The following is a 10,676-nucleotide window of genomic DNA, read 5'->3' as shown; positions in this document are numbered from 1 at the left end:
AAGAAATAAAAACTTGACACTTGTCACTTTACCATTGGTCCATTTTTAAATTCTTAACTATTAAGCTTTCTTTCTCCACCACATAAAATCCTTCAATTATCCATGATAATAATGGGTGAAATTCATGTGCTGGACAAGTGTTGGGTGTGTAAAATTATAATTTTGCCCTTAGGGTGGCAAAAATGACTATTTTACCCTTATCCTTCCCTAAACACCAAAATTAAAATTAAAATTCTTCACTTCTCAAACTCAAATTATACTCCAAATAATCAATCTTAGTCAAAAATTTCATCCAACACTCACATCTTAACCTTGGGTGGCAAAATGACCATTTTACCCCTAGGTCATGAAAATTCCAATTTGACTCCAAATCGGTCCTCGAACTTTGAATCACCATTTTAAGTCATTTTGGGGTTTTAAAATTCTCAATTTCATCTTAAAATCTCTATTTGGACTAGTTCGAGGCTTAATTCAACTTAATTGTACCATTTGGTACAATACCGTCCTTTAACGATTTTCAAGGTACCCAAGTAAGCAAACATGCATTCTTATGTAAGAATGACATAATAAACATATTGTAGAGCCGAGTTTGACAATATTAATACCAAGCATTCTTAATTTTAATGTAGAATTTTCTTTTCTTTAATTTTTCATGTAATTTTGGTCGTTGTATGCGAAGAGCCAAAAATTTGAAAATTGTTCCTTTTGATCCAGAAATCAAAAAGACTTTTCGAATACTTCAGAAGAAAAATAAAAAAGTTTCTGCTCCAAGTAAAACAATGGCTAATCAACAAGAGGAAGAGACTAAGCCTTTGAGGGATTATGTAGTCCCACAAGTACAAAATCTCCACTCTAGTATCCAAAGACCTTCTAATCAAGCCAACAATTTTGAAATTAAGCCATCAATCATTCAAATGATTTAGACTGCTGTTCAGTTTGGGGGTTTGCCTAATGATGATCCAAATGCTCATATTATAAATTTTCTGAAAATCTATGATACATTCAAGGCTAATGGTGCTACTGACGATGCCATAAGATTGAGGCTTTTCCCTTTTTCATTAAGAGATAAAGCAAAGAGTTGGTTAAATTCACTTCCTACTGGTTCCATTAATACTTGAGATGATTTGGCTAAAAAATTCTTAGCAAAATTCTTCCCACCTACAAAGTCAACAAAGATGTGGAATGATATCACTGCTTTCATGTGATTTGATTTTGAATCACTATATGAGGCTTGGGAGAGGTATAAGGATTTGATGAGAAGATGTCCTCACCATGGATTACCTAAGTGGCTGCAAGTTCAAACTTTTTATAATGGGTTGCTAGGACCTTTTAGAACTACCATTGATTCTGCAGCTGGAGGTGAACTCATGAGTAAATCCATTGATGAGGCTTATGATTTGCTCAAAGAGATAGCTTCTAATAATTATCAATGGCCATCTGAAAGATTGGGTTCAAGAAAAATTACTGAAATTCATGAATTAGATGTGATAAACATTGTCTCTACACAATTGGCCTCTCTCGCAAAAAAAATAGATAAACTGAGTGTTAATGTTGTTCAGAACTCCTTTATGACATGTGAATTTTCTGGGGAAGGACATTCTAATGATAATTATCCCATCTATTTTGAGTCTTGTCAATTTATTGGAAATAGGCAACAGAACAATCCCTATTCCAACACTTATAATCCCGATTGGAGGAATCATCCTAATTTTTCATTGAATAACAACCAATGGTCTTCATCAACAGCCAAGTCAAACTTTCCCCCTAGATTTCCATCTAAAGCCCTTATGCTAGAGAAAAAGCCTTCAATGGAGGATATGTTCATGCAATTCATGACAAAGACTGATGCATTCACAACAAAGACTGATGCATTCATAACAAAGACTGATGCATTTATGATAAGGACTGATGCCTCTATTCAAAATCAAGCAGCTTCAGTTAGAAATCTTGAGATACAAGCGGGCCAACTTGCCAGTGCTTTAAATACTAAACCTCAAGGTACCTTACCCAGTGATATTGAACCCAACCCAAGAATATAAGGTAAGGAATATTGTATGGCAATCACTCTCCGTAATGGAAAAGAGGTAAGTAATCAAGCATTAAATCCTGAGATTTCAATTCAATCTGATGAGAAAGAAATTGAAAAAGATGCTGAAAAAGATATTGTGGTTGAAAATTTTGTTAAAAATTCAAAAGAAAAATCACAATCTGCTCCCACACCTCCATGACCTTTTCCTCAACGTTTTCAAAAGGAAAAACTTGACAAACAATTCCAAAGATTTCTTGAGGTATGTAAAAAATTGCACATTAATATTTCTTTTGCTGAAGCTTTAGAATAAATGCCAAGTTATCTTAAATTCTTGAAAGACATCCTTACCAAAAAGAGGAAATTGGAAGAGTTTAAGACAGTTGCACTTACTGAAGAGTGCAATGCTATAATCCAGAATAAGCTTCCACCAAAGCTTAAAGATCTAGGGAGTTTTCTATTCCTTGCACTATTGATTGTTTTAAAATTTCTAAAGCTTTATGTGATTTAGGTGTTATTATTTCAATAATGCCTTTGTCTATTGCCAGAAAACTTGGATTTTAAGAGATACAACTTACTACAATTACCTTGCAATTAGCAGACAGAACAATCAAGTAGCCAGTTGCGATTATAAGGGATGTTTTGCTTAAAGTTGAACATTTATACATTCCGGTGGACTTCATTGTGGTCGAGATTGAAGATGATTTTGAAATTCCTCTTATTTTGGGAAGACCATTCTTAGCTACAGTTGAAGCAATTATTGATGTGAAGAATGGCAAAATAACTTTCAGAGTTGGAGAAGAGCAAGTGGTATTTAATTTGTTCAATGCAACTCAGTATCCCTATACAGATAGTTGCTATAAAGTGGATTCAGTCAATAAGGGTAAAGGTAACCCTATTTCACCACCTTCAACAACGCAGGCACCAACTCTTAAGACAAAACCACCACCACTTTCTAGCTATCTTGATTTTGTGGTTGGACAGCGAGTAGTACTTTCTGATTCACAACTCCATCTTTTGTCATGGAATCTTAAACCATATTGGGGGAACAAGTTTAAGGTGGTAAAGATTCATCCTTATGATGTTATCGAGATTTATAGTGGACTTACCAGAGTAGTCAATGTCAATAAAGAAAATCTCGACCCATATAAAGTAGTGCAAAAAGGGGTACCATACTCAAGCTAGTGATTATAAAGAAGCGCTTCTTGGGAGGCAACCCAAGCACTCGAATTGACTTTCTTTTATTTATTTTTTCTATCTTTATTTATTTAATTATTAAATTATTAACACTCTCTTTTATTTTTACAAATACATGCAAAAACAAAAAGAAAAAAGAAAAGAAAAGAGAGAAATTTCAAAAAAAAAAAATTTAGGAAAGGGCTAAGCCAAGGCTCCACAAAAGAGAAGCTGCGGCCTAGCGAAGCCCCCCCAATGTTGGGTGCTACGTGCTTTAAGCGAGGCCACAGCCTTGTGACAATTACCCTCGAGCACCGACGTGCCCACAAAAGTGAGGTCACGGCCCCAAGTTTTGGGCTGCAAAAAAAAAAAAAGAGAGAGAGACCACTACCCCATCACCCCTTCCCAAATTTTTGCCAACCCATTACCCAATAAAACTCCTCTTTTCTCTTCAGTTATTTATTTATTTATTTATTTCTACATTAAACTTTATTTATTTTCTATTTGTAGTAAAAAAAATCCTCTTAAAAAGTGAGAATGAAAAAGATGACAATAAGGAAGAAGAGGATTAGAGCTTCTATAAAATTCATCCAATCATCAGGGGAGTATTCTTTACCTTTTCTTTATTTTTTCTAACACTGAGGATAATGTTTATTTTAAGTTTGGGGGAGTGAAGTTATTTTTCTGGTGATAAATGTTGGTTCCATTAGTTTTTGATGATAATAAAACATTCCCATTCATTTGTGTCTAATATTTCTACCTGAGTGTGCAAGACAAAAATTATATGCAAATGTTTAATCAATCATTCAAATGCACATATCAAAGAGCATAGAAATAAGGAAGTCACAATTGATCAACAAGACAGAAGCTCCTTAGTCGATTAATGAAGAGTTAGTTGGCTAAGATTTAAATCAAAGGTTGGCGGGCTGAAGAGTATTGAGAAACAGAACAAACTTAGTCGACCAAGGAATGAGTTAGTCGACTAAGTGCACATTGCCAGAACTGTCAAAAAACTGGAACAGAAGATAGAGACAACTTAGTCGACTAGGATATTGGTTAGTCGACTAAGAGCATTCTACCTGCAAGTTTAAACTCTGCACTAAAAGACAGATTAACGGCTAGAACCAACTTCCAACTGTTTTCAACAGCCAAAAAACTGTCAAACTGCCATCAGAGTTATTTCTCAAAGTATAAAAGAGGGTTTTAACGGTTAGAAATAAAGAATTGAAGGCTTCCAAGCAAAATGAGCTCAAAAAACCAGCAAAAATTTATCTGCACTTTACTACACTCAACGCCTATCTTTGTAGTTGTGTTTTGCACTTCAACTTGTACCACTTAGATCAACTTTGTGATCATAGGTACACTTCTATTTCATTTCTCTCTATGTTCTTAAAGTGAAAGGGTCACTCTAAGGGGTTCAATCAAGCTAGGATTGCTTGTTTAGGTAAAGGTTCTAACTTAACCTTGAAAAGTTAAGTGTTGGGTTATAGTTGAGCCTAGGAAAAACTATTGTGAAAGGTTTTGGCCGAGCCTGGTAAAAGCCATTGTAAAGCTTGGTGAAAGCTTGAGAATTTCACCTATTCTTAGTGGATTGGTTGGAAAATCCTTGGTTGAATAATCAAGGTAGTGGATGTAGGTCTTGGACCGAGTCACTCTAAATTCTTACGCATTGTCTACTCTGTTTTTATTTTCATTGTTTTTTAAATTAGTTTCTCATCTTGTCAAGAGCCAAAAAGTGCTATTCACCCCCCCTCTAGCACATTTAATTGGGACCAATAATAAATATTCTGTGGAAGTTTTAGATTTAATTTGCATGCGTATTTATACATAATTAAGGATTAGTTGGTAAATGAATTTATTTCTTGTTTGAATTTTAGGAATCTAGAGTAAAGTTGTGCTAATTTCTTTTTAATAATTTTTTTTCCAATGATGATAACTAGTTGTCTTAAATTGTTAGCTTTTGGTGAATAAGCTTTTTGTTTGGATTCATGATAAATCTTTTGTTAAGTATCATTGTTAGAATGTGATTTCCACAATTTTGAGCACAATATCTTTTACTTTGAATTATTGTGAATATCTAGAGAAGGTTTATATTGATGTGAATTTTAGATTATATCATGAATTCTAGAATTTGCTTGATTTTCTTTCGAGGCAAAATCTTAGGCAATACTTAGTTAGGGAGATGATTTAGGCCACCATTGGACCATTTGAGCCTAAAAAGCCAACCTTGTTAAATCTTTATTCCTAGTATATCCCTTTTTAGCCTAATTTCTCTTTTCTTTTTTTAACTACATAATAATTTAGCTTCGCTTTAAAATTAATATTCCAATTTTGCAACCCTCACTCCTAAGCATGTATATTATTTTAGGAAATATAAATTGAGTTAAATATTGAAAAAGGTGGAAAGGTGATGTTGATGAAAAAAAAAAAGATTCAAAATATGCAAAGTTACCCCACTACCTACAATGCAAAGAAAATAAGTTTGGGGGTGTGAAATTGAAAAAAACAATGTGTTGAATGAAAGAAAAGTTCAAATGTGAAAGAAAAGTTGTACTAGGAGAAGGAAAATATAGCTCTATAAATAGGTCCTAGAATAATTATGTGCTTAGGGAGGTTTGAGCCACATTAATATCCTTTATCATACATTAAGTTTGTCTATATACAACAAAAGAATACTCGACTTCCAGCGGAAGGACTCGGACGAATGTACAACTACTGAATACCGAGACACCTACCAAAATATGGATACAAGTCTACAAGGACACCTCGTCCTAGTTACCGACTGTCTCGTGATCTGAAAACATGAAGTTGAAAACAGTGAGTATAAACCCAGTGAGTGAACAAGGAAGGAAACAAGCAACAACAAGGGAGAATTTAAAATCATGATGCACTTGTTTTAAAACAATGCAATTTAGTTCCATTCATATTAAAAACCCCTCATCAAGTCTTTAAATGATTGATCATTTGAAAATCATGAACCCATACATAACGAACCATTTGAAGAATGAAAGCTTCAATGATACGCAAGCAAGTCAAATACGACAACGAATTTTCGTTGCAGCGACATTGGGATTTAGTTATTAGCCGAACGAGGGTTTTCACTAAACCTCCCCATTTTAAACTTAACTCATTTAATCCTTAATGTTGGAAGTCCATGCTCCGATATGGTAGCAAAGAAGTGAAAGATAGGGCAGCAGTTAGACAAGATAGGAGACCAAAACAGAAAGTTTTTCTCTAAATCTCGCTGCAGCGAAATTACAACCCAGAAATAGAAGATTTCTCGCTGCAGCGAAATTCAGTTCATGAAACAGAGAGTTCCTCGCTGCAGCGAGATTCATTTTCGCTGTAGCGAGAAGCTACAATGACTATCTCGCTGTAGCGAGATTCATTCTCGCTGCAACGAGAACCACTTCTGGTGAAGGCTCTCAAATCCGAGAGTTTATCGCTGCAGCAAAAATCAGAACATCAAGAAAAAAAGTCTCTTTTTCCCTTCAAACAAAGCCATCCTACTAAATAACAAAAGTAGCCTATAACACATGCAAACTCCCAAATTTCAACAAATCAAATGTTCACATTTTCGCATTTACAACCATATACCATATATGTATATATATATAGTACACCCTCCCATCATCATCATTTCATATGCAACGGCTTATGCACACTCCCACTCGCACATAGCCGGGTCAGCAACGGCTTATGTGCACTTCTACTCGCACATAGCCGGGTCCACATCAACATACAAATAAGCACCCAATACATATCATGCATAATATCATATTTTGATAACACATAATCCATTATATATCACAATTTCACAATATAAAATCATTTCACCAAAGGCTTGTTCCCAAGATACATTTTCAAAGACAAGTTGGATAAAATCATTCCTATTCCCCAAAACAAGTTTGAAATGCAAGTCCACTCACCGGTATATTGTTGAGCTTTTTGCTAACTCTAATTCGCTTAATTGTTCAAATGGAATGATGAGGCTTCCTTGGAACCTACCATCACATTAATATCACCATTATGTTAATTCACATACTATAAACCCTAAAAGCTATCTCTTAGCTAACTTTCACTTGTCCCTTCAAATGGCTATCTATGTTCACTATCTAAATCACTATAAAATAAATGAACATCCTCAACAATAAAACAACTCATAATCTAAATTTCTAGCCATTATCCATAACTAAAAAACCAAGTTTAGTTCATCACTCACCCTAGGGCTCCTTTGTAATCGAATTCTCTTCTAATAGCTTCCAAATCAATGGAGTAATTATCTCTTTCTCTCTCTAAAACGCCCAACTAGTGAGACAAAGTATGAAAATAAGATTTATCAAGGGTTTTGAAGTGAGAGAGTAGAAGAATATAAGGGTTCTAGTCAAAAGGGCACAAAGGTATGAAAATTAAAGCTAGAGAGAGAAAATCATGCAAGCTAAATATCAAGTTTCCATGGAGGTTTTAAAGAAACGTGAGAGGGAAGAAGAAGAAGAAGACAAAGCTACTGGAAAAATGGGAGAAGAAGCTGCTAGAAGAAGGATATTTATAGACCAAACTTATCCATTCTCTTAAAATTACGAAAATGCCCTTGACTAGTTAGCTTGTTCTCATGCAACCTTTTGTGCAATCTTTTCACTCTTTAACACTAGGACCAAGTCCATAATTGTCTAGACACGTTCAGGTTTATGAAACTTTTAAAAGTTTTGACTCAGGTGCAAAATGACCATTTTGCCCCTGTTGTGAAAATTATTGTCATTTCTAATTTTCTTCGTGTTTTCATCATTACACGTCATTTATGTAGTCTTATGCCTATTTAGACCTTAAAATATCATAAAACTTTCTTTTGGGAGCTTATTAGAGAAAATGATGAAACTACCTTTGGCTCGTATTATTACATTTATGCTTAGTTACAAGCCTATAGAGGTTGAGGTCTCACAATAGCATTTTCATTTAAGTAATTTTAGTTAATTTCTGATCAAAAAGTCCTAATTTCAGTCGTTACTTATTTAGTCTTTAATTGTTGAAGGGGTGCAAAAACATGGAGCTTAAATGGCAATAGATGATGCAAGTTGGTTTTAAAAGACTCTGAATATGTTGCGGTTTTTAAGCACAACTTGAGCTATTGAAGTCTAATTGCCTTGATTTGTGGACCACTAGAAATCTAAGCAAAAGGCGTACAACTTTTATGTTTATCACTTCACCTAGTTTTGATCAGATCATGGTCCAAATCATATGGGAAGTGACTAAACGTCATGAGGGATAGCGTAAAGGCTAGAATGCACAAGGCACCAACAAAATAGCTTTGGCTCCATGACACCATGCACCCAATGCCGCGGTGCTACCCCTATCAGCCAAACAACACCACGGGACAACAAGCTTGGCATCACGATACTGACATGTAGTGTTTTAATCTGCACCATCTAATCTTTTAAATTAAAGGGTTATTTTCAGGGGTTTAAAAATGGGCTTTTGAGTCTGAAAAATAAAAGAAGAGTAGACCTCATTTTTGGGAAAAAAGGCTGAAAACAAAGAAGGAAAAGAAGAAAGGGAATCTTGAAGATCAAGCTTGGAAAAGCTACTACTGCTACTTTCTCACTCTAGATTTTATTTTTTTCTAGCTCTGTTTGTTGAAATGTTTGATTTTGCTGAGATGCTAGTTTGTATTATGGATATTTTGTGCTAGTTTTCTTTATCTAGGATTATGGTGGATGCTATTATGTAGTTTAGATATTTGGATTTGTTTTTACGTAGTCTTTATGGAATTATCGATGTTTATTGAAATCCGTATTCATTTCCTCTTCTGTTGCTTGATCACCAACAAGATGAGTTTGGGTTTTTAGGTGATGCTTGACAAAGATAGTCTAAATAAACCAAGATTTGGATAATATATGTTAATTCCATTTAATTGATTGAGTGGGTGATTAGTTAATATGGTAAACGTACACATATTAACCATATATAGTCAATTGTTAGGACCTAGGCTTAATGAACTTAGCTTAAATTAATTCCCTATAGACATATAAAGGGTTAATTAAGTTAGGCAATTATATGATAGCTCAACGGAGAATCATATATGTCAGAGAATCCTAGACTAACATTGGTTTTCATAAAAAGTAGATAATTAACCAATCTAGCATCCAAATGAAGCATTAGCTAAACCTATAATCCTAAGCTTTATTCCACTGCTTCTTCATTTAATTTTTGTTGCAATTCTTAGTTTAGTTTTAGCTATTTAAAATTTTATTTTTACTTCAATTCTTAAATCTCAGTATGCTTGGATAAAATTGATTTGTTTTAATATTACTACTTAGCAATAATTATTAAGCTAACTCCCTTTGGAGACGATACTTTTCTTATTACTATATTACTTGTGCGATACGTGTGTTTGTATGTGTATTAACTCAACAATACAAGTCCTCAGATATTTGAAGGCTACTTTATTTCATGACCTTTTTATCAACAAAGAATCTCAAGTTACACTCTTTACCTTTTCAGACTCCAATGAAGTAAGGAATCCTAATGATAAAACCTCAAGTTTAGCCTGCATTGTTTATCTTGGTAGCACACCAATCATATACAATTCTAAGAAGCAAAAAATTGTAGCTTGGTCATCAACGAAAGCTGAGTATCGAGCTATTGTAGCAACAATTTCTAAAATAACTTAGATTCAATCTTTGCTCTATGTCTTTGATTACAGCTTAAAGATAAGTCTGTTCTAACTATTTAATGTGATAACTTGAGTGTAATATACACCTGTGTTATTCTAGTGTTTCATACAAAAATGAAACAATTAGCATTTAACTTATTTTTTTATTCAAGAAAAAGTTAGCCAAGATCAACTTCAAGTTAAACATGTTCCCACCTCCACCAAAGACAACTTAATAACCTGAAGGTCCTAACGCAAAATATTCAAATGAGGCTTTTCTTTATTGAAATTAAGAAAAAAAAATTTATTCTTTTAGTTTTTAGAGATGTAAAATTTCTAATTAAACTTTTATAATTAAGTTCTTCTAATATTTCTTTTTCAATTAATAATATAGCCAATTTATTTAATTTTTCTTGAGATATTATTGATCTTAAATAAGATTTTATTAATTTTAGTTTTGAAAAACTTATTTTACCTGAAGCACACTTAATGGAATTGTTAATATTATTCTAAAAGCAATATATGCATTTGGAATTAGGAAGTGATAAAAATTTGAGATTTATTAGGTACATAATTAAGGATGTGGACACCTTATTTTGTCCAAGGTATTGAATTTTGAAAATAAAAAATAAAAAAAGTGAAGGAAGATAAATATGAAAAAAAAAAAAAAGGATATGTTTGTACCATTCCTAATCAAATTGAAAATTTAAAGGGAGATTAACTTAGATTAAATTAAAACTCAAGAAACCAGTTCGAGAAGAAATAAGACACATTGGCTATAAATATATCCAAGCATCAAGGTCAAAGAACACATAGAGAGAAAAA

At 33.4% G+C, this 10,676-nt stretch overlaps 1 non-coding gene across 1 annotated transcript; it reads right to left on the bottom strand.

Moving 5' to 3' along the window:
* Positions 1–1,172: 1,172 nt before the first annotated feature.
* LOC148764621 (small nucleolar RNA R71) lies at positions 1,173–1,279 on the bottom strand. Its single transcript, XR_016024304.1, has one exon. It is a non-coding gene; the product is annotated as a small nucleolar RNA R71 (small nucleolar RNA).
* Between the last annotated feature and the right edge of the window lie 9,397 nt (positions 1,280–10,676).

Source organism: Theobroma cacao, chromosome 1 (assembly GCF_053813885.1).
Source record: "Theobroma cacao isolate CCN51 chromosome 1, ASM5381388v1, whole genome shotgun sequence".
NCBI lineage: Eukaryota > Viridiplantae > Streptophyta > Magnoliopsida > Malvales > Malvaceae > Theobroma > Theobroma cacao.
Note: the sequence above shows the minus strand (reverse complement) of the source record. Positions and strands in the feature narration are given on the sequence as shown.